Consider the following 25,234-nt stretch of genomic DNA (forward strand, 5'->3'; position numbering starts at 1 on the left):
TGGCTCAGTGGGTTAAGCCGCTGCCTTCAGCTCAGGTCATGATCTCAGGGTCCTGGGGTCAAGTCCTGCATCGGGCTCTCTGCTAGGCATCTACTTGTCATCTCTCTCTGTCAAATAAATAAATAAAATCTTTAAAAAAAAAAAATCCTGACAACAGTGACCCCCTAACCACAGAGGGATAAGTGAATGACAATAAATTTCGCATCAGAAACGACAGAGGCCAAAAGATATGGCAACATATTTTTCAAGTGCTGAAAGAAAAAACAAGACAGAATGCTATGGCCAGAGAAAGTATTCAGGAATGAAGAAGAAATCAAGACATTCTCAAATGAAGAAAAACTAAGAATTTGTCACTGGCAGACTTACCCTAAAGAATGGCCAAACTTTTTAAAATGAAATGACAAAATAATGAATCTTAAGAAATTAAGAGAAAACCCAGTAAGCAAAAATAAAAGTAAACAGACTTTCCTCCTCCCTTTGAGTTTTCTCATTTATGTTTGTAGAAGCAAAATCTATAACACTAATGTACTTCTAATTGTATGCAGAAGAAATATTTACAATTTTATTAAAATTGGGGAGGGTAAAGGGATGTAAAAGGAAGTAAAGTTCCTATACTTCACTTAAACAGGTAAAATGATGACACCAGTACACAGTAAGTTGTGTATGTATATGATATAATATCAAAAACCCTTAAATTTTTTTAAACTAAAAAAAAACATAAAAAAATATGCTCAAAAACTATTCAAAACAGATTTTCAAAAAAATGTTCAAGCAATTCACAATAAGCCAAGGAAAAAAATGCCCAGAAAAACAAAAAACAGAAGGCACAAACAAAAAACAAAAAAAAAAATGGCTGACTTAAGTCCTAACAGAAAAATAATTACATTAAATGTAAATGGCCTAAAGTGTCAATGAAAAGACAGAAATTGGCAGAATGGATTGAAAGACATGACCTGGGCACCTGGATGGCTCAATCAAGAGTCTGCCTTCGGCTCAGGTCATGATTCCAGGGTCCAGGAATGGAGTCCCTAGTTGGGCTCCCTGTTTAGTAGGGAGTCTGCTTCTCCATTTCCCTCTGCCCCTCCCCCTGCTCATGTGTGTTTGCACACGCACATGCTCTAATAAATAAAATCTTTAAAAACTTTTTTAAAAAAACATGACCAAACAGTATGTTGTCTACAAAAAACTTACTTCAAATATAACCAAACATATGGGCTAAAAGTAAAAGGATAGAAAAAGATATATATCCCAAACAGAGAAAAGCAATCAAAGAAAAATAAAAGTAGTGGTAGTATTATTATCAGATAAAATAGCATTCAGAGCAAAGAAAATCACTGGAGACAAAGAAGAACATCATGGAATGATAGAAAGGGTCAATCCATCAAGAAAATAAAGCAACCCTAGATATGTATGTACCAGAGAGGTGCAAAATATGTAAAACTAAAAATGTACAAATACAGTTAGAGTCTTCAACACCCTTCTCCCAAAAGCTGACAGACTATCTAGCCAGAAAACCAACCAGGGTATAGAAAAGTCAACAACACAACACAACACTCAAGAATAGTAGAAAACATACTTTATTCAAATAGCCACAGAACATACAGCAAGGCAGACCATATTTTGAGTCATAAAATGAGCCTCAACAAATTTAAAACTGAAATCACAACATCATTCAGTGTGTTCTCCAATCACAATGGCATTAAACTAGAAATCAACAGAAAGATAGTAATATATCTCCAAACACCTGGAAACTAAACAACACACTTCTAAATAACCACAGGTGAAAGAAATCTCAAGAGGAATTAAAAAAAGGGGGGGGGGACCAAATTAAAAAGAATAATAATGTATCACTATTTGTGGGACAAATTCAGTGAAACAATGTGGAAATGGAAATGTATAGTGCTAAATGCCCTCATGAATTTAATGCAAAAAATCCTTAACAAAATATTAGTAAAAAGAATTCAGCAATATATAGAATTATACACCATGACCTTGGGGCACCTGGGTGGCTCAGTGGGTTAAAGCCTCTGCCTTCGGCTCAGGTCATGATCCCAGGGTCCTGGGATCAAGCCCTGCATCGGGCTCTCTGCTCACCAGGGAAGCCTACTTCCCTTCCTCTCTTTCTGCCTGCCTCTCTGCCTACTTGTGATCTCTGTCAAATAAATAAATAAAAATCTTTTTAGGGGCACCTGGGTGGCTCAGTGGGTTAAGCCTCTGCCTTCGGCTCAGGTCATGATCCCAGGGTCCTGGGATCGAGCCCCACATCGGGCTCTCTACTCTGCAGGGAGCCTGCTTCCTCCTCTCTCTCTGCCTGCCTCTCTGCCTACTTGTGATCTCTGTCAGATAAATAAAGAAAAAATCTTTAAAAAAAAATCTTTTTTAAAATATTTAAAAAATTAAAAAAAAAAAGAATTATAAACCATGACCAAGTGAGGTTTATTCCAGGGATGCAATGTTGGTTCAACTCAAAAATCAATCAAAATAAACCACTGCATTCTTATGCTTAAGAAGGAAAATCACATACTGTATTAATGCACAAAAAGCACTTGGCAAAAATTCAACACCTACTCATGATAAAAACTCAAAGACAGGAATAGTGGGCAACTTCCTCAACTTTAGATACCATATCTACCAAAAAACCTACAGTTAACACTACACTTAATAGTATGTAGTGTAGGTGCCTGATAATTAGCTTTTTCAATAGTATAAATGATTGACATTAAGCTTTTGATTGTCCAGGCACACACCTGAAAAACATGCATCTTGAATAAACACAATGCCAACTACACAATTAGATAAAGAGCCAGGCTGCCCCACCCATGAAGCCCTTTTTTTAGTAAGTGCTAATCGACTTCAAAACTAACCAATGGGCAGCTTTCTTTCCCTTCCCATCCCTAATTTTCACTCCTATGTTTTAAATTCATCAATCAAGAGTGAACCTGCAAAACCCTAGACACCTTACCCTCTACCCCATTAAAAGCAGAACCCCAGGTCTGCATGCTCTATCTGCAACCTCACTGGGTGGCTCCAGACTTATGGGGTACCACAGGACCTATGTGTAATAAATCTTATCTTTTCCACCATTCACCAGTGGCTGTTGCTGAGGTGTGTCTTGCAATCAAGAGAACCACAAGGGCCAGTCCAGCCTCAACTCTGGCTCCCAAAGGGGAAATGTCTGTGGTGGCTCACCAAATGAGTGGTCCCAGGCATTTATAGTCAATAGTACCACTACAGATAAGCTGAGAATGGCCCAAAACATAGTGAAAAACTAAATACTCTCCCCTAAGAGCAGGAACAAAGCAAAGATGTCCTCTTCACTATCCTTATCCAACATAGTACTGGAAGTTTTAGGCAGTGCAAGAAGGCAAGAAGAGGAAATCAAAATCAAGAGGAAATCAAAAACCTGAAAAGAAATACAACTGCCACTATGTACACATGACATAGTTATCTATTTAGAAAGTCACAAGGAATCTACAGAAAAACTCCTAGAATCAATGGGTTCAGCAAGATCGCAGAATCCAAGATCGACCCTAGAAAGTTAATCTTTCTCTATATTAGCTATCAACCCAAGGGCACCAAAATTTAAAATACAGTATCATTTTCAACTGTTTGAAATAAAAATGTAAACCTAACATAACAAATCCAAAAATTTAATAAAGCAGACTTATATGATAAAACACAATGCTATGAAGATTCAAATGGAAAGACATACCATGTTTATAGATTGGAAGACACAATATAGTAAAATGGCAATCCTTCCCAGATGATAAACAGGTCTACTACAATCCCTATCAAAATCCCAGCAAGATTTTTTTGTAAATACAGACAAGATTACTCTACAAATTATATGGATAGGCAAAGAAACAAAAGTAGTTAAAACAATTCTGAAAAAGATGTGGGAGGAAATCAGTCTACACCAACTTACAACTTATTATACAGCACCATAACCAAGACTGTGTGATAGTGGTGGAGGGACACACAGATCAATGGAACAGAAGAGAGAACCCAGGAATAGACTCACAAATACACCAACTGATTTTTTACAAAGATACAACCAATTCAACAGAGGAAAGATGTTGCCTTTTCAACAAAGGGTGCGGGAACAGCAAAAACCAGAAACAACCAGCTGTCCTTCAAAAGATAAATGGTTGAAAGAACCATAAAAGTACATTCATACTGTGAAGTACTACTCAGCAAGACAGAACAATCAACTATCAATACACACAACAACCAGGATGAAACTCTAGACAATTATGCTGAGTGATAAAAAGCCAATTCCAAAAGGTACTTACTGTATGATTCCATTTACAAAACATTTTTGAAATGACATAATCACAGAAATGGAGAACAGATGAGTGATTGTGAGGGCTTAAGGAGCAGGTAGCAATAGGAAGCAAGTGGGTGTGCCTACAGAACAACATGCAGAAACCTTGTAAAGGAAATGTTCTGTATCTTGACTCAATCAGTGATACTGTCATGGGGCTGATATTGTACTATAGTTTTACAAAATGATACCACTGGGAGCAACTGGTAAAGGGTAAATAGGATCTTTCTGAATTTTTTTTAACTGCATGTGGATCTACAATTATGGCACAAAAAGTTTAATTTTAAAAAATTGGGGATGCCAGGGTGGCTCAGTTGGTGAAGCACCTGTCTTCAGCTCAGGTAATGATCCCAGGGTCCTGGGATCAAGTGCCTCATTGGGCTCCCTACTCAGTGGGGAACCTACTTCTCCCCCTGCCTGCAGCTCCCCTGGTTGTGTGTTCTTTCTCCCTCTCTGACAAATAAATAAATAAAATCTTTAAATTAAAAAAACAAAAACAAAAACTAGACCTTCACTCACTGCTCTAAGGTTTATCACCCAAATATTAACACTTGACAACCCTTTATTTTTTTTTTTTAAGATTTTATTTATTTATTTGACAGAGAGAAATCACAAGTAGACGGAGAGGCAGGCAGAGAGAGAGAGAGGGAAGCAGGCTCCCCGCTGAGCAGAGAGCCCGACGCGGGACTCGATCCCAGGACCCTGAGATCATGACCTGAGCTGAAGGCAGCGGCTTAACCCACTGAGCCACCCAGGCGCCCCATTGACAACCCTTTATTAATCCTGGCTTTGTGCGGGACTAAGTGAAGACACACAGATATAAACATAAAATATTATTCCTACCCTCAAACACCATATTCACTTAAGCAGAATGACAAACAGAGGCATAAATCAACAGTGGAAAACTTAATAAAAGAGACGGGATTCGAGCAAATCCTTGAACAAGAGGTAGTACTTCAACAAGCAGAAGAAAGAGGGGCACCTTGGGAAGAAATCATATATAAAGACACAAAGCTGAAATAAGCATAGTTCCTATGGAGAACGAGGCGTGTGTGTGTGCGTGCTGTGAAATAAGAGAACTATGGAACAAACAGTGTGGAGTAAGTATGGAAGGTCCCCAAAAGTTATAGAGAGGAGTTCAAATGTCATTTACTCAAAGAAGCCTTCCTCACCAACCCAGCCAACCAAAAGCAGCAGTTCCCCCACCCACACTCTCTCCAACATCCTTTACTTTTTCTTTATAGTACTCATCACAAGTGGTAATTATTATATACTTATCTACATGTTTATTGGCTTAATGCTGCTCCACTTTCGGATATCTTGACTAGTACTGGGACTGGCAAACAAGAAGCATTCAATAAACATTAACTGAATAAGTGGGCAAACAGTAAGTATTCATTCCTGCTTCTCTTCTGTGCAGCTGCTCACTCATCTTCCTCCATTATCTGTCACTCCATTTGCCTTGGTCCCTCTCTAATCTACTGTCTCTTTCAGACAATCTCCTTTTCCCTTGTTCCTCCACCTCAGCCCAGCTCTTACCCATCACAAAAATAAAAACTCATTGTATCTTAAAATAGTGGATCACAACTGCAATGCTATAATACTCTTCTGAATCTCAACAAATAAGAAACTGCATCCCAAGAAATATGTTACTGAAAAGAAATACTAAGTTGTATGTTGTTACTAAGCATAATAGATGTATATATATTACATAAACAAGAGCAAAAAGAGTTATTCCTTTCACAGCCTTATTTTCCTGAATACAGGAGACTTTTCCCAGAACTGGATGATCCTATCTGGTCTACAGAAAGCTGCCCATCAGAGAACCAGGACAGTACTCCTCAAGACAACCAAAGTTATAAAAAACAACAAACTGCCACAGACCAAAGACTAAGGAGACATAACTACTAAACGCAATGTGGTACCTTGGACTGGATTCTGGAACATAAAGAGTATTGCTGGAAAAACTGGTGAAATCCAAATAAGTCTGGAATTTGGTTTAAAAAATGTATTTACATACATATGTATATAGAGATATATGCCTATATACAGGATTAACAGGTGATTGAGATTTAAATATATAGTATTATATTATTTAAAAAAAGAGAAATAGGGCACATGCAAGTGAGCCAAGAGTAAAACTCAGGCCATGGCAATCGGAGCTTGGAGTTGAAAAACTACAGAGAGCTTTGTTTTTGACTCCGGTCCCATGCTCTTACCTAGGGCCATGAAAACTAACTTGACTGCAATTGCTGGAGTTTAACAACGGGTTCTGACTTCCTAGCAAGACAATTCATACACTCAGCAAGCATTTACTGAGTGCCTAACGCTTACCAGGCACCGTGAAATCTTTGGGGTACACGGCTAGAAAAGTAAGACACAATATCTGCTCTCATGAAGCTTGTATCCTATTGGAAGAGCTGGGGATTTGATATGTATTTACACAAATGGTGAGTGGTCCCAAGAGTTTTAGAACCTGCTTCTTAAAAGCCCTACGAAGGGAAGCCGTGTCTGGGTGGCTCAGATGGTTAAGCATCTGTCTTCTGCTCAGGTCATGATCCCAGAGTCCTGGGATCTAGCCCCACATTGGGCTCCCTGCTCAGGGGGAAGTCTGCTTCTACCTCTGCCATTCACCCCACTCATGCTCACAAGCACGCTCTGTCTCAAGTAAATAAATAAGATAAAAGACCTACTAAACAATCTATCATGACATTTGTTAAACCTGGGGATCACTGATGTTCTGAACAAATCACCTGAAACAGATCTGTAAGCTATCAGCTGTGATCTGATAAATCACTTAAACAGGCACTCATTCGGTTGATGTGGTTTGGGACCTGAGATTCTGCATTTCTTCCAAACTTCCAGAAGACAAGGATCCTGCTGCTGGTTCACAGATCGCACTTTCAATTAGTAAGGTTCTAAAGTACCATGGAAACATCACTCAAACTGTCATTAAAAAGCAAGCTCCAAAAGGCAAGGACATTCTGTTTCTCTTGTTCACCACAGTACACACGAGACTTAAAACTCTGCTTCATAGATGGCACTCAGTAAATACTTATTTTCGTAATAAAATAAATGGATGTAAGGTCCTGATAAGCACTGTTCAATAGCAGTCACCAGCCACATCTGGCTACAGAACACTTGACAAGCAGCTAGTGCAACTGAGGAGCCAAATGATTTTTCTTTAAAGATTTTATTTATTTATTTATTTATTTGACAGAGAGAGAGGTCACAAGTAGGCAGAGAGACAGGCTTGGCGGGGGTTGAGGGGGGGAGGCTTCCCGCTGAGCACGGAGCCCAAAGTGGAGCTGGATCCCAGGACCCTGAGATAATGACCTGAGCGGAAGGCAGAGACTTAACCCACTGAGCCACCCAGGCGCCCCAAATGATTTTTAAATTAACTTTAATTAATTTAAATAGCCTTATGTGGTTAGTAGCTACCACAATGGACAATCCAGGTCTAGACAAAGATACGATGTAAAGAGTATCGAATTAAAAGCCTAGGTTTGAATCCCAGCTCTGCCGCTTAGCTTGTGACCGTAAAGTTACAACTTCTTAAGGCCTCAACTTCTTCCCCTGTGAAATGAGGAATAGAGCCCCAGCCCCCATACACACACCCCTTCTCAGGGTTCCTGACAGGAATTATTACAAATTAATGTATGAAGCAAAAGGCGTGATTAAAGTAAGATTCTCTGCCCTCCAGGAACAGTATACAATCCCAAAGACTACTTTGCCTATTGTCCATGCTTGCCAGAAAATGCCAAGCGCTTTTGGTTGAAGGGCTGGTTAGTTCAGTGGCTTTGAAAATGAGGCCAAGGTCATAAGTTTAGAGGAGGGAGGACCCTCTTTTAGCCAGAGTGATAAGGTAAGAGAGGCAATGACAATGCACATCATCACGACTCCTGGCAAATCTTTAAATGGGCATTGTGTTGACTGTATGAGTAAATGACATTTCATTCATTCATTCTTCCAGGAAGAGCTGCCACATTACCTAAAGCCCGCTACTTCCATCCACAGACCTTTGCTAAACCAGGGCCCGGTCCGCTGCGCGGGCAGTGCGCCGGAAAGCCCCCGCCCCGGGCGGCCCGTGTGTCCTCCCCTCCCCCGTCGCGCCGGCCCGGCGAGGGTCAGCCCGGCACCGCCGCTCCAAGTGCCACAAGCTGGGCCGGACCCAGAAGCCATATTTAGCTGGATTTCTGGTCCATAAAACAAACTTCCGTCTTCTAAAGAAAAACGGTTCTAACTCAATGACAAACTAGGACGGAAACTCGCTGCTCGCCGCAGTTACCAGCCAGAGGCGCCGCGTGTCCGGCAGCCCTGGAGTCCCCGACTCGGACCCCGCGCCAAGCGCGCCCGCGCCCCGGCCCCGGCCCCGGCCCCGGCCCCGCCGGCCACAAAGGACGGGAGTCGCGGACGCGGCCCGGCCTCCTCCTTCTCCTCCTCCTCCACCCCCGGCCCCGCGCTAGCGGCCCCGACTCCGGGACGGCCCGGGCGCGGGCAGACACTCACCTCGCTCCGCGCGCGGCGGCGGCGGCGGGGGCGGGCGCTCCTCGGGGCCGGCCCGGGCGGTCGCGGCGCGGTCCCGCGGGCCGCAGCGCGGGCGCTACTCTCGGGCCGCCGTCCGCCGCGCTGCCTCCTCGGCCACTGCCGGCGGCTCCCCCGGCGGGCGGGCGGGCCCGGCGCGGGCCCCGCCTCCGCCGCGCCCGCCCCCGCCTCCGCGCCGGGCCTCGCGGGCTCGGCGCGCTACTCCGGGCCACCCCGCATGTCGCCGCCGCTGCTGCTCACTCGGGGCCGCCTCACGCGGCGAGCCGGGGCCGCAAGGCCGCCCGCGCAGGCCGCTCGGGCGCAGGGCTCGCAGCGCTTGGCGTGCTCCGCGGCGGCAGCGGCGGCGGCCCGTGCGGCTGCGCGGGGGAGGCGGGGGCGCCTCGCGCTCACCCGGATGCGCTGTCCCCCGCCCCTGCGGCGAGCCCACCTCGGGGTGACGGCGCTTCCCTCGGGGCCGGGGCGGGGGGTGGTTCCGGCGTCTCGGCGCCTCCACCCGTGCCTGCCGGACCTGCGGGGAGGCGCAGAGCCGAGGCGCCGCGGCGGGGGCCCTGGGCCGCGCGGCCGGCCTTGTTCCCGGGCGGGAGGCTCCGTCCGTGACCCGTGCGGTTCCGGCTGGTGGCCTCCACCGAAACCTGGGTGCGGACAAAGAGGCTACCGCAGCAAGTAAAATAAAACTCGGGCCGTTTCACGTCGAGCAGATCATGGGGTGGGAGGAAATGAAGGTGCCCTCACCTCGCCGAGGAGGTTCTGGATCGACCCCGGGCCGAGCACAGGCTGCTCTAGACGCGGGTGCGGCCGCCGGGGAGCGGCCGAAGAGCGCTTGGAGCTGGAGGACTGCTGGAGGCACCTCCGTGCGGCCCTTCTGAGTCCTGCGCCAAGCGACGGGGACGCAGGAGGTCCAGGACCAGGGTGGGCGGTGAGAGGCGAGGCCACCGACCGGCACCGCCGGAAGAGGCAGCCAGGCCTCGGGGGACAAAAACGCCCTGGCCCCCTGCGGAATGGGGATTGTTTGGGGAAGAGTCTCCCGCGTCGTGCTCTGAGAGGGGCCCTTCCGCGGTACCCCCTTGGGGAGCACTCCTTTCTAGCACTAATTCTATTACCCAGCCGGTACCTTCCTCTGAAGAGAAGACCCAACCCTCGTCCTCCATCACTAACACGAGACATAACCAAGAGTTATTTTAATACATTAATCTGTTATTTTAAAATCATACAGAGGTCTTTGTGTCTTGCTTCCCATCCAAGACCCGGAATGATTGAGACTAATGTTGGTACTATTATTTAAATGGCCCCATTTTTATTTTTTATTTTTTAATAAATGCTGTATATGCCACAGAAAGAACCAAAAAGATAAAAGCAAAAAGATGTCACCGAAGATTATCTCTGGACCGACCTTGTTTTGTGCTTATCTACATTTTCCAAATATTCAAGGTACTTATATAATTATTGTGAAACAAGTTGAATCATGGTTGGCCTAGTAAGAGTACCTCAGGGAAACTTCACTTTGAAGTTTGCATCTCTTAAAATATTATAACAAAAAAAAAAGTACTGTATCTAGGTGGAAAAGACTTGTAAATCATGTATCTCATAAGGACTTGTATTTAAAATACATCAAGAACGCTTACAACTCAATAAAACTAATAATCCATTTTAAAATGGGAAAGAGAGTTCAACAGAAACTAAAAGAAAATATTTCAACCAAAGAAAATATTTCGATGGTCAAGAACAGCATGAGAAGATGCAAAACACAGCTGACAGAGAAAGGCAAATCAGAACCACAGTGAGAATACTCTTCACACACGCATCAATGGCTGTAATAAAAAGGACTGACCAGGATAAGTGCTGGTAAGAAGAAAGTGAAATCAGATCCCTCGTAGTAGGCAGATGGGAATGTGAAATGATGCAGTCACTTTGGAAAAGTTTTTAGTTTTTCAAAAAGTTATATGTAAAAGTACCGTATGACCCAACAATTCCATTTCCTAGGTATGTACCCAAGAAAACTGAAAACATGCCCATATGGCAGGTTGTGCAGAAATATTCACCAGCAGCATTATTCATAACACCCAAAAAGTGGAAACAATCCAAATGTCCAGCACCTGGTGAATGGGTAAAGGAAAGGTGATATATCCATACAATGAAATGCCTTTCAGCAATAAAATGGAATGAAATATTCATAGAGGATACAACATAGGGGCACCTGGGTGACTCAGTCAGTTAAGTGCCTGCCTTTGGCTCAGGTCCTGATCCCAACGACCTGAGGTCAAGTTCCTGGAGGCGCTCCCTCTCTTTATGCCCCTCCCCCTCCACTTGTGCGCTCGCTCTCTCTCTCAAACAAATAAAGTCATTAAAAAATGGTATTGGAAAAAAGAAGATACAACATACAGGAACCTCAGAAACGTTAAGCTAAGTGAAGGCAGATGCAAAAGAGAAAATATTGTATGATTTCATTTCTGTGAAACATTTTAGAAAAGACAAATCTATGCAGGCAGTTTACTGGTGGCCAGGTCTAGGGGTAGGGATGGGAAGTGAATGCGAAGGGGAACAAGGGATCGTTTTGGAGGGATGGAAATGTTCTAAAATCAGATTGTGGTAATGGTTGCCCAATTCTAGATTTACTAAAAATCACTGCATTGTGGTTTTGACACTAATGAATTTTATGGTATGTAAATGTTATGTCAGTAAAACATAGATGAAAAAAATCCTTGTGCTGCAAAGTAGCCCACAAGTTCTTCACAATACACAATAAAAAAAACTTTTAAAGCAAACGGATAATTGTATGCTGTTTGCACAGTACAAGGTAGTAAAATGCACCTTTTTTTTTTGCAACTAGTTATATAACCAAGCACAATAACCCTTTGAACACCCTCTATCTACCCACTCCTATTCATTCAAACTGTATCTTCACTTTACCCACTAAAAGAACTGGAAATTGAGGTAGAAAAAGTAAACATCCTTGAGAGCAAGAAAGAACTGGGTATCTTAGAACAAGGAGGGGACATGTAAAGACTCAGACTGAGAATCCAAAGTTAGGACATTGACATAATATTTCTCAATTTAAAAAAAACTTTTTATTTTTACTTTTTATGTATTTGACAGAGAGAGCACAAGCAGGGGAGCAGCAGAGGGAGAGGGAGACGCAGGCTCTCCACTGAGCAGGAAAACAGGCTGAATCCCAGAACTCACCTGAATGGAAGGCAGACCCTTAACCATCTGAGCCACCCGGCCACCTCACTCTTTCTCAGTTTTACTCTCGTTTCCCATCAGTCCTGTGCCCCAGACTCACTGCTTCTTCTGGTTGTGGAGATGATTTGCATCATAGGAGCGCTAACCTTGGGCCAGTTAATGTTATAATTAAGGATTTTTTTTTCATGATTTTATGGGTTTTTCATGAATTCTATGAGTCTACAATGAAAGAAGTTAACCTTTAGAAGATTAGTGGAGACAGAGAGTGGAGTAACCTACATGAACTAGTCTACCGGACCTGACCTTTTCTCATTAAGTCCCCTGAGAAGCAAGCCAGAGGAGCAGCTCCATTGAGTGAATGATTAATTCAGTGCCTTGTTTCTGCCTGACCCTCCCTGTTATTTGAATAATGCTGATATTCTTTTAACTTGTGAAGGAGAGGACTAGTTGTTTGTTCCCTATTAGCTAGAAAGAGAATAGCACCTCAGTGGATTCATTGTAATGGGGAGAAGTGGAGATTGCCTAAAGCTGGGTAAACTGCCCAAGAATAATTGAGCCCACTGTAGTGGGGGGGAGGGGGAGGAAAGGGATCCGTTTCAAAGAACTGTGTGTCAAACATCCTGACTGGATGGAGAAGAACAGAAGAAGGTGACATTGAAAGAGGGGTAGGCAAACATGAGCCCACACAGGAGCCAAATGACATGAAGTAGGAGGTAATTATGCAGAGCGTGTGAACGGTATCTTTTTATGATTTTTACTCCTTGTTTTTCTTTTCCCACTAAAGGCCCTGCTGCCTTGCCTTGGGCTTAAAGCCTCAGGAACGGGGTTCCCTTTCTCCTCTCCACGTGTGGTGGATTTCGCGTGGTCTCTACACTTCCTGAGTGTCTCTTTTATGCATATATTTCAGTGACCAAATCAAATCCCATTCCACACCTAACTTCCGAAGGAGCAGGAAAATGCATTCAATTCCAGCATTGTCCCCAGAAGGCAGAGCGCTCCGAAAATTTGGATTGTAACATTAATGACTTGTTATGCCCAAGTTTTCGCATCTGAGAGACCACCAAGGAGCCAATCACCAACGCAATCACACGAGGGTTTATTTGACAAGCTTAAGCTTGGGTCCGGGTATACCCGGCACAGCAGAGTAGGGACTTTGACCCCGAGCTTAGTTAAGGCAGGGGTATTTATGGGTTCCTGTTACTAAAGCAGGGTGGGGGTCTCTGGAACTAAAGCAGGGTGGGTCTTCTTAGAACTAAAGTAAAGTAGGGGAAAGTTCAGCCCTTGGGCACAGGGGTCTTCTAAGATGGCTGTACTTATGCTAAAGCTAAACCTGAGGTGGGATGGCCTTAATTTTCTCGGCCTCCACATTTCCCCCCTGAACAATTTTGACCCTTAAATCTTTAAGGTTGTTGAAGGTGGAAGGTCTCATCTTCTGTAACTTCTTCCTGCTGAGTAGGGTCATAGAGTTGTCCTTACCTACTCAGGTCAACATTGATCAGTTGGGGAATGTATAGGGGAGTTATGAAAGACAGAGGCAGCTGAGGCCAGGGGTTTAAATCAATCATTAAAGGAGAGAGGGACTGTTTAAAGTGCTAACCTGGGTAGGTCAGAACCCAAGAAATATTTTGTGATAATCTGGAACATCCAGATGGCTGCACTTATGTCAGGGCTAGACTCGAGATGAGTACAGCCTTGTTTATCTTGGCCTCCACAGACTCTCAGAAGTATGAAAATCAGAGGATAACACTTCTTTAAACTTTTTATTTTGAAATAGTTTTAGGTTCCCAGGAAGTTGTAAAAAATTGTACAGAGCGGTCCTTTGTACCCTTTGTCCATTTCCCCCCTTCATTTACACCTTTTTTTTTTTTTTTTAAGGTAAACTCACTCCCAACCTGGCGCTCCAGCTCACCACCCTGAGTTCAGTGGTGGTATGCTCTATCAGCTGAGCCTGGTGTCCTCCTTTGATTACATCTATAATGTGAAAAGAAGTATATATATATATATATATATATATATATATATATATATAAATAGAGAGAGAGAGAGAGAGTGCGTAAAATCAAAGCCAGGAAATGGACATTGGTACAATGCATGTGTATAGATCTGTGCCACTTTATCACTTGTACAGGTTCCTGTAATAAGTATCAGAATCAAGATATAGAACTATTCTGTCATACAGTCTCTTCAGTAAATGGCGCTGGGGAAACTGGACAGCTATGTGTAGAAGAATGAAACTTGACCATTCTCTTGCACCATACACAAAGATAAACTCGAAATGGATAAAAGACCTCAAAGTGAAGCAGGAATCTATCAAAATCCTAGAGGAGAACATAGGCAGTAACCTCTGTGACATCGGCCACAGCAACTTCTTTCAAGATATGTCTCCAAAGGCAAAGGGAACAAAAGTGAAAATGAATTTTTGGGACTTCATCAAGATCAAAAGTTTCTGACAGCAAAGGAAACAGTCAACAAAACAAAGAGGCAACCCATGGAGAAGATATTCACAAATGACGCTACAAAGGGCTCATATCCAAGATCTATAAAGAACTCCTCAAACTCAACACATACAAAACAGATAATCACGTCAAAAAAATGGGCAGAAGACATGAACAGACACTTCTCCAAAGACATACAAATGGCTAACAGACACATGAAAAAATGCTCATCATCATTAACCATCAGGGAGATTCAAATCAAAACCACATTGAGAAACCACCTTACACCATTAGAATGGCCAAAATCAACAAAACAGTAAACAACATGTGTTGGAGAGGATGTGGAGAAAGGGGACCCCTCTTACACTGTTGGTGGGAATGCAAGTTGGTGCAGCCTCTTTGGAAAACAGTGTGGAGATTCCTTAAGAAATTAAAAATATAGCTACCCTATGACCCTGCAATTGCACTACTGGGTATTTACCCCAAAGATACAGATGTAGTGAAAAGAAGGGCCACCTGTACCCCAGTGTTCATAGCAGCAATGGCCACAGTCGCCAAACTGTGGAAAGAACCAAGATTCCCTTCAATGGATAAATGGATAAAGAAGATGTCGTCCATCTACACAATGGAGTATTATGCCTCCATCAGAAAGGATGAATAGCCAACTTTTGCATCAACATGGACGGGACTGGAGGAGACTATGCTTAATGAAATAAGTCAAGCAGAGAAAGTCAATTATCATATGGTTTCACTTACTTGTGGAGCATAAGGAATAACTCGGAGGACTTTGGAAGAAGGAGAGGAGAAGGGAGTTGGGAGAAATCGGAAGGGGAGACAAACCATGAGAGACTGAGGACTCTGAGAGACAAACTGAGGGTTTTGGAGAGGGAGTAGGAGGGGTGAGGCTGGTGGTGGGTATTGTGGAGGGCACATATTACGTGGAGCACTGGGTGTGGTGCATAAATAACGAATTTTGGAACACTGAAAAAAATAAAATAAAATTAGGGGGGGAAAAAAAGAACTCTTCGGTCATAAAGATCTTCATGCTTTCCCCTAATAGTCACCCCACACACACACACACACCCTGCTCTCTCTAACCCCTGGCAACCACTGTTCTTATTTCTATACTTTTGTCATTTCAAGAATGTTATGTAAATGGAATCATACAGAATGTGACCTTTGGAAACTGACTTTTTTTTTTTTTTTAACTCAGCATAATGCCTTTGCATGTATGTGGGTCATTTTGTTTTGTTTTGTGCTAATCACTCTGTCAATTGGCCAGGATGGAAGTCTTGACTCCCAACTTGGTCTTCTCTGCCACCACCCAAGCCAGGGAATAGGGAGTCACCAGGGGTGCCTTGTCACAACAGGGTGAAGGAGGAAGTGACAGGCTCTCTCTTCAGCCTTCACTAACTGGGATGGGGTGAGATTGCATTTTTTTCTGCAGAGGTTAGCTGGAATTGGGTAGTTGCTGTGTAATAGTTTTCTAGGTTGCCCCTTTCCTGGTTCTTTAGCTAGCAAGAGCAGGCATTTCTTGGGGTTTTTTTGTTTGTTTGTTTTGTTAAAGATTTTATTTATTTATTTATTTATTTGACAGAGAGAGATCACAAGTAGGAAGAGAGGCAGGCAGAGAGAGAGAGAGGAGGAAGCAGGCTCCCCGCTGAGCAGAGAGCCCAATGCAGGACTTGATCCCAGGACCCCGAGATCACGACCTGAGCCGAAAGCAGCGGCCCAACCCACCGAGCCACCCAGGCGTCCCGGGTTTTGGTTTTTTATTTTGTTGCTGTTGTTGTTGTTTTTAAATCTGTTCCCATGGTGTCTCCAGGTTGCCAGCTTCTCCAGCACTCAGACCAGGATATACAAAGCCAGAGAAAATTCAGAGGACGCACTGCCCTGTCATTTCTCAGATTCCAGGGCCCATAAGAAATTGCTTTCTTCTGCTTACCTTTCAGAGTCTTCTCATGTTTATTTTATATACAATGTCCAGAGCTTTTAGCTGTTCTTAATAGGAAATGTACTTCATTCACCATTCCATCCTGTTCTGGAACTAGAAGTTAAGAATAAAGTTTTAAAACATAAATCAGAGTATGGGGCGCCTGGGTGGCTCAGTGGATTAAGCCGCTGCCTTCGACTCAGGTCATGATCTCAGGGTCCTGGGATCGAGTCCCGTATCGGGCTCTCTGCTCAGCAGGGAGCCTGCTTCCCTCTCTCTCTCTCTCTCTGGCTGCCTCTCTGTCTACTTGTGATTTCTCTCTGTCAAATAAATAAATCTTTAAAAAAAAAAAACAAACATAAATCAGAGTAGATTGCAGATTATCCCTACAAAAATGTCACCCCGAGTTTCTTGCATTCCAAGAGGCTTTCTTGAGTCAGAGAGGAAAGGGAGATTTACTACAGGTTTACTGGGAATTCCACATACACTAGGGACAGTTCTATGGGCTACAATATTTACTATGTGGGAACAAATGGGGGAAATTTGGGGAACTGGTAGGTCAGGGACTTAGTGGAGCCTGAGGTCGGTTAAGTATGGAGGAATGAAACTGTTGAGAGAGTGAGAGCCCGAGGCACTGCCAGTGGAACAGGCCTTGCATAGATAAGGCTCAGGGGACACCATTTGGACACATGGCAAAGAAGGAACTGAGAAACTGAAAATGAAGATGAAACTAAGAAACTGAAGATAAAAGAGTCCGGGGCACCTGGCTGGTTGGTTCAGAAGAGCATGTGACTCTTGATCTCTGAATCATGAGTTTGAGCCCCATGTTGGGTGTAGAGATTATTTAAATAAATAAACAAACTTTAAAAAGAGTCAGAAGGTGATCAATATAAAATTTTTAAGAAAAGCTGGAGTCAAAGTAGAAGGAAAACCTAACCTGGGGACAAAAATCATAAAGGACAGGGCTCAGTGGGTTAAGCCTCTGCCTTCGGCTCAGATCATGGTCCCAGGGTCCTGGGATCCAGCCCCACATGGAGCTCCCTGCTCAATGGGAAGCCTGCTTCTCCCTCTCCTGCTCCCCCTGTTTGTGTTCCCTCTCTCACTGTGTTTCTCTCTGTCAAATAAATAAATAAAATCTTTTTAAAAATAAACCATCAAAGACAATAGAAGCAAGTTGGCAGATTTGGGTAGTCATTACTTAGAAGGAAATCAAATTGCATGAAACTGAAATGAAGAGAAATGGAAGAAATGTTGTGTTTGGGGCTCAAAGAGGTGTTATGGAGTAAGATGACACAATTTTAACTGCGAATGCATAGGAATACATGTATGATTAGATGGCATTTAGGAAGAACCAATAAAAGAAAACATGTTACAAAGCACAGGGTTGGGGAGAAGACTGCAGAATTTTTCCAGTCAAGACGGGCTTTTAGAGATTTATAAAATACATGTTCTTGGGCTCTTCCATTCTCTGTCTACACACATCAGCCAGGGATTCCAGGCCCTGCACAGTCTTGTCCCATTTCCACCTGTCCCAATCCTCTCGCCCTCGGTTCACCCATAAGCCTCTGCTCTAGTCACACACTCACTTCCCTGTTCTCTCCTCCCCACGTTCATTGTGCTATTTGCTTCCTTGCCTACTTTCCTCCATCCCTAAGGATGCCCTTCCACTGCAACTTTCGTTACCTTCTACAACTTCTTCAATCAGATTGATCTTTTCTTTTTTCTGAATTCCTATAACTTCAGTATCTGTAGCATTTCCTCCCCAACACAAATTAGCTGCCTCATCACATTGTTGCCATACTGTTTTATGTGTTTAAGTTTCCTATCACCTCCGGGATGATTTGCACTATACTTCGTACATTTTGAATATAAAAGAAATACATACATAGGATACAAAATTCAAATAGGACAGGAAGATATGAAGCAAAAACTTACAATCAAACCCCAACAACATTCCCAGTGGAAACTACCTTTCATTGGTTTGGTGGTTGTCATCTCTGCCCCTCCTGGTGAATTAACTCTCCTAACTCTATATAGTACACTTATAGTTCCAATTCTTGATTTATCAACTTCAGACTGCATTCGTTAGTTTTTTCTGTCATACAAACAGTCCCCAGATTGTGACTTTTAACAAACACTTATTGCAAGCTCATGAATAATTGGCTGCCACTATGTTGGACTTGGCAAGGCTTGGCTCTATGGGTCTTCTAATTTGGGGACTTGGGCTAAAGGAGTGTCTATCACTTGGGGTGTGCTCTTCCTGTGGCAGAGGGCCATAATTAAAGAGAAGCAACCAAAATACACTTCTTTGTTCAAAATCATTCATATGGCTAAGCCCAGATTCAACAGAGTAGGGATGACCCTATTTATGCCCTACCAGGAGGCACAGCAAAAATCATATGGACAAAGGATATGGATGTATAATCTATCACAAAGAGGGAGGAAAAAGTTGGCAACAATGATCCAATCTATCCCACAAAAGTTTCTATTGATTCCCACTTAATCAGAGGTAAGGAATTGGGACAACTGCCTGGCTCAGTAAGTTAAGTGTCTGCCTTTGGCTCAGGTTGTGATCCCAGGGTCTTAGGACAGAATCCCTCATCAGGCTTCCTGCTCAGCCAGGAGCCTGCTTCTCCCTCTGCCTGCTGCTCCCCTGCTTGTGCTCTCTCTAATAATAAATAAATAATAAATAAATAAATAAATAATCTTTAAAAAAAAGAGAGATAAGGAATTGAGCTTATCAACACCATCTCTGATTCCCTCCTTTTCCCAAAATTTTGTTAGTTGTATTATAAGTAGTTCTACTTTATAACTTTATAGGGAGAAAATACTTTCCCAATCATTCAACTTTGGATAGTGCCTCGCATATCTAAATTTAGTTAGTGTCTTCAAGTCCTCATTATAAAAAATGAGGATATGTACACCTGTACACTTTCATACCTTTTCATACCTTCTTTTTCCCTTCTATCTCATAACTCAAACTTTGTGAAGTTTCATTACATTTCCTTTCTGTTGGGGAACTATAATCAAATCTTCTATGGATCATATATAAGCTGATTCAAGAAAACGAAAATTTAATAAGGAACACTTAAAAATACTCTAATTGTTGTAGATATTATTTTCTGCAGAATGAAGAAATGTAGTTGGACTTGTAATGAAGGAAATGGGATTGCCTGGGTGGCTCAGTTTGTTGGACATCTGACTCTTGATCTCAACTGGGGTCTTGATTTCTGGGTCATGAGGTCAACCCCATGTTGGGTTCCACAAGATTATTAAGAAGAAGGAGGAGGAGGAGGAGGAGCAGGAGAAGAGGAGGAGGAGGAGGAAATGAAAGTCTCTTCCTAGGGGCGCCTCAATGGCTCAGTGGGTTAAAGCCTCTGCCTTTGGCTCAGGTCATGATCTCAGTGTCCTGAGATCGGGCTCTCTGCTCAGCAGGGAACCTGCTTCCCCCCTCTCTCTGCCTGCTGCTCTGCCTGCTTGTGATCTCTCCCTCTCTGTCAAATAAATAAACAAAATCTTAAAAAAAAAAAAAAAAAAGAAAGTCTTTTCCTAAATATGTGTAAGTCCAAACAAATATTTTCAATACCAAGTTTGAACGGTTTCTCACTCATTATACTCTATATATGTTCTCGGAATCATGCTACATGTGATTTGTTTTATAGAGGTCATGATTTTGTTGTAGAGGTTTTCATTTTACAGGGAGTTTCTGTTTGCCTTACTTTTTTCTCATTGACAGAGGAAATAATCACCTTCACTCTATCACTAAGTTCGTACAGCTCTTAAGTCATATTATTTGTTGAAGCAAACCCATTTTCTTATCAAATACATTTGTCTTTAAGTCTTCTGACTATGTATTTTACTTTGGACAAATTGCTTTTATGCCTGCAGCCCAGTCAACAGCTTAGGGATTTTTTTTTATTGCTATTCCAAGCTGTGACCATTATTTCTTGGATTCCGTATATTCATCTTTTTTAATTTCTATTTTCATTTTCTTAGAGCATATACTCAAGTGATTTTTTTTTCCTCCACAAAGGGAGGTAAATATTGAGTTTGTTCAGTCTGACTTGCAGACTGATAAATTGGCTGGGTTTAGAATTCTATGTTCCAAGTCACTTTCTGTTCACATTTTGAAGGCATTGTTCCATTGTATTCCAGCCTAAGGCTGGAGAATCTGAAAGCCAATATGATTCCCTTCTCTGCAAATGAGTTGTTTTGGCTCTCAGGAAGCTTTTAAGAGTTTTCTCTTTAATGTAGAGCACAGAAATTTCATTAGGATGTGTGAGTTCACAGTGAATGCTTTTTGAAAAGCATTCAATTATTTAACCAACAGGCATTTTTGATATCCTATTACATGGTCAGCAGTGCTGAAGACATATGGGGTACATATAAGAGGAACACAATTATTTCTCAGAGAACTTTAATCTATAGGAGAACACTTGGAGACTAGCTGAAGAATGAATTCTTAAACAGCTCTTACATAATGAATTCATAATGAGCCAAATTGGATTCAGACCTTTATTTTGTGTCTGATGAGATTGTGTTTAGTAAAGTCTATTTATTTTTGCACCTTCTGGTAAAAATATTAAATTCCGTGACTTTGTGACAAGGGAAAAAAGTCAGCCATTCCCTTGCTCAATGCCTCTTTTTGTTAAAACTTAGTTGCCTTTTCTACTAATCTTTCCCCATTACTGTCATGAAAAAATAATTTAAAATAAATACTTCAAATCATATTATGACAGGCCACTTATTTAGCAAACAATGATAGAAGTTGAAATTTTTTTCAATTCCTCTTTTTGGCTTGTCCTGCAGCTTGGTCACATCTACAGTAAGCTTTTTGCTAGTTTGGTTTATGTTTACTTTTATATACAAAATATATAATAATAAATATAATGAAGCATATTATTATACTTTCTTTTAGGGTCATAGAAACCACATTACCTTACCTATATATCTATACCAGCAAAGAAAATAAAACCATGAGCATTTTTGTCTTTTTCTTGTGAGTACATTCTTAGATCACTTAGACCACAGAGGCCAGACTCCCGCCATCACATGAGTAATGACATTATCTCCTTTCAAAGTAGATAAGAATAAATGAAATATGACTGAAAATGAAGAACTGAGATGGTTTTCTCCCCCAAAATGAATAAAGTGGGAATACTATCTCTGAATGTCTTTATAATCTCTGTGTCCCCCAAAAAAGAAGATGGTTTTCTCCCCCAAAATGAATAAAGTGGGAATACTACCTCTGAATATCTTTATAATCTCTGTGTCCCAAAAAAAAAAGAAGATGATCAAGGAATATTCTAGAGAAATGGTATTTAAAAGCCTGGGAAAAGAGCTTACTTTTTTTATGAAAAGGCCTTGAGTTACCTTAAATTTGTGTTTCTCAATCCTAGTGTGATTCAGAATCCTCTGGAGATGCTTGGGCAAAACACTCTGGGTCCCACCCTTGGAATATCTTGGATCAGGTAGTGCTGGCTTTCTCCACTCCCAGCCCCAGAGACCTTCCAAAAAATTCTTTGAGGTTGGTTTTTTTTTTTTTTTTTGATAGATCTTGATCTGGCAGTTAAAAACCTGAGGATATGTATTGCAAAAGAACAGCTAACTGCTATTGCCAAGTACTTGCCACCCACCCTACCCTGGAAAGACGTTGCACTGTTCTGTTTATCTTTCTTTGCTTATCTGTTACTAACTCTGACTACTAACTGCTCTTGACTTAGTTAGATGATATATGACATTAAGATTTTCCTTTGGGAGGTTTTCTCAGACAAACGGTGGGAAGACAAATCTTACTTTTTTTTTTTTTTTCAAGATTTTATTTATTTATTTGACACAGAGAGAGAGAGTTCTCAAGTAGGCAGAGAGGCAGGCAGAAAGAAGGGGAAGCGGTTCCCCACTGAGTAGAGAGCTCAACAGCGAGGCTTCATCCAAGGACCCTGAAGAGGGTGACCGCGAGGGAGCCAAACGCAGAGGCTTAACCTACCAAGCCATCCAGGTGCCCCGGAAGACAAATCTTAATTAAAGCTGAGGAAACTGAAGTCCTAACCATGGATGTGTGGGTACATATGCGTTCTAACACACACAAAAATCACCCTCTTTCGTACACACACATTCAGGAGACTTGTTACTTTAAAGATGAGGCTTTGCAATGAAATGGGAATGTCAGAATTTCCTTCTGATGTATGACTAATCAGTAAGTCATCTAGCCAGGAGAGGATGAAACAATTGGAAAGACAATGGGAAAACGAGATAAAATACCAGGATTTCAGGATAGAGAGGAACTATATGGTCATTAAGTCCCATCCTTTCTGTGGTGGTTTAATGTCCCCCACTAACCCACTAATCAAGTGGTCATCACCTAAAATTTGAATTTTTCAAGGGATGGGGAATTCAGTGACTCCAGAGGTCACTCATTCCACTTTTGTACAACTCCTTTAGAAATTTCTTCTTTACGGGGTGCCTGGGTGGCTCAGTGGGTTAAAGCCTCTGCCTTCCTCTCAGGTCATGATCCCAGGCTCCTGGGATCCAGCCCCACATCGGGCTCTCTGCTCAGTGGGGAGCCTGCTTCCTCCTCTCTCCCTGCCTGCCGCTCTGCCTACTTGTAATCTCTGTCTGTCAAATAAATAAATAAAATCTTTAAAAAAAAAAAAAAGAAATTTATTCTTTTTTTTTTTTTTTTTTTTAAAGATTTTTATTTATTTATTTATTTGACAGAGAGAAATCACAAGTAGATGGAGAGGCAGGCAGAGAGAGAGAGAGGGAAGCAGGCCCTCCACTGAGCAGAGAGCCCGATGTGGGACTCGATCCCAGGACTCCGAGATCATGACCTGAGCCGAAGGCAGCGGCTTAACCCACTGAGCCACCCAGGCACCCAAGAAATTTATTCTTCACATTGACAGGAAAATCTGTGTCCTTTACTTTTACCTTAACAACTATTTTTTCTGATATTAATATAGTCACACTACCTATTTTATTTTTTTTCATTTTTGCAAAAAATTTTCTTATTTTTTAAAAAGATTAGAGACCTATCTCTAATCTTTCTTATTTTTTAAGAAAAATTTTCTTATTTTTTAAAAAGATTTTATTTATTCATTTGAGAGAGATACAGAGACAGAGAGAGAGTACAAGTAGGGGGAGAGGCAGAGGGAGAAACAGACTCCTGCAGAGCCAGTAGCCGGCCATGGGGCTCAATTCCAGGACCTGGAGATCATGACCTGAGCCAAAGGCAAACACCCAACCATCTGAGCCACCTAGGAGCCCCTCTCTTTCCGTTTTCAACTCTGTTTTAGGTATATCTTTTGAAAATGACATATACGTAGATTTTTTTAAAAAATCTGTGCAACTAACTTTGTCTTTAAAACTGAGTGTGTTCTATTTAGAATTCTATTTGAACATGTTTCTGCTGTTTATTTCATACTTTCTTTTTTTTTTAATTATTTTATACTTTCTATCTGTCCTATCTTTCTGTTTTTATTTCTTGTGTCCTTTTTTGTCTTTTAAAAAATTCATTCTTCTTTTTCCTCCCCTTCATTTTATTTTTACCCATCTGGTAGTTTGGAGATTATATATGCTATTTTTATTTGTTCTAGAAAAGTTACCAATATTTAGATTCACTGGTCATTTTATTGATGTATTTTTCTTTGGAGACACCTCTAGTCAAATCTCTTGTATATATTTTTTTCTCCCCGTCCATTTTTAAAAATTGGGTCATCTGCCTTGTTTTGAATGAGTTATAAGAGATTTTATGTATTCTGGATACAAGACCCATTTTTTACCTAAGGATTTTATTTTTCAGTAATCTCTACACCCAATGTGGGGCTCAAACTCACAACCTTGAGATCAAGAATTGTATGTGCTACTGACTGAGCCAGCCAGGCACCCCTGGATATAAGACCCTTTCCAGATATATGATTTGCAGATATTTCCTCCCATTCTGTGGGTTATCTTTTCACTTTCTTGATAGTGTCCACTGAAGCACATTTTTTAGTTTTGATAAAGTCCAATTTATCTACTTTTTCTGTTGTCACTTGTGATTTTTCATGCCATATCTGAGAAAACATTATCTAATCGAAGGTCAAAAAGACTTGCTCCTATGTTTCCTTTTAGAATTTTATATAACTCTTACATTTAGGCCTTAGATCCATTCTGAGTTCTTTTTTATTTTTTAATATTTTATTTATTTATTTGAGAGAGAGTGTGTGCACATGAGACGGGGAGGGAGAGAGAGAATCCCAAGCAGACTCAAATATCATATAAAATACTAGCAAATTGAAATAAGGTCTTGTACACCAAGACCAAGTGGGATTTATCACAGGAATGCAAAGTTGGCTTAACATATGAAAACCAAACAATGTAATGGACTACATTAACAGAATAAGGGACAAAAACCATATGAACATCTCAGTAGAAATAATATATACTCCAGAAAGAAACTAGGACATATAAGATTCTAAGGACGTGTATAGAAATAAAACTTGAATCAAAATATCATTGACTAGGGGCGCCTGGCTGACTCAGTCGGTAGAGTAGGCAATTATTGATCTCGGGGTTGTGAGTTCCAGCCTCGTGTTGGGTGTAGAGATTATTTAAAGATAAAATCTTAAAAAAAAAAACCCCACAAACTATTGTTGACTAGAACAAAAAGCATATGAAAATCAACTAAGAGGAAGGATGTTGTTGGCTCAGTGGTTTTTATAAATGGTCTTTAACAAATTGAGGGTTTTTTCTTGTATCTCTAGTTTGCTAAGTGTTTTTCCATGAAATGTTATTGGATTGTGTCAAATGCCTTTCTACCTCTGTTGAGATGATCGTGTG

General features: G+C 41.7%; 1 protein-coding gene across 2 annotated transcripts in view; it reads right to left on the reverse strand.

Moving 5' to 3' along the window:
* GALNT1 (polypeptide N-acetylgalactosaminyltransferase 1) overlaps positions 1 to 8,947 on the reverse strand; it is a 123,787-nt gene extending 114,840 nt beyond the window's left edge. The window contains exon 1 of one of the 2 annotated variants that reach the window (XM_059140899.1): positions 8,834 to 8,947. The gene's annotated coding sequence lies outside the window, so the exon portion shown is untranslated. The remainder of the gene's footprint in view (positions 1 to 8,833) is intronic. The other variant, XM_059140898.1, reaches the window with a different exon arrangement.
* Positions 8,948 to 25,234: the final 16,287 nt, after the last annotated feature.

The sequence above is a fragment of the Mustela lutreola genome, chromosome 11 (genome assembly GCF_030435805.1).
Source record: "Mustela lutreola isolate mMusLut2 chromosome 11, mMusLut2.pri, whole genome shotgun sequence".
NCBI lineage: Eukaryota > Metazoa > Chordata > Mammalia > Carnivora > Mustelidae > Mustela > Mustela lutreola.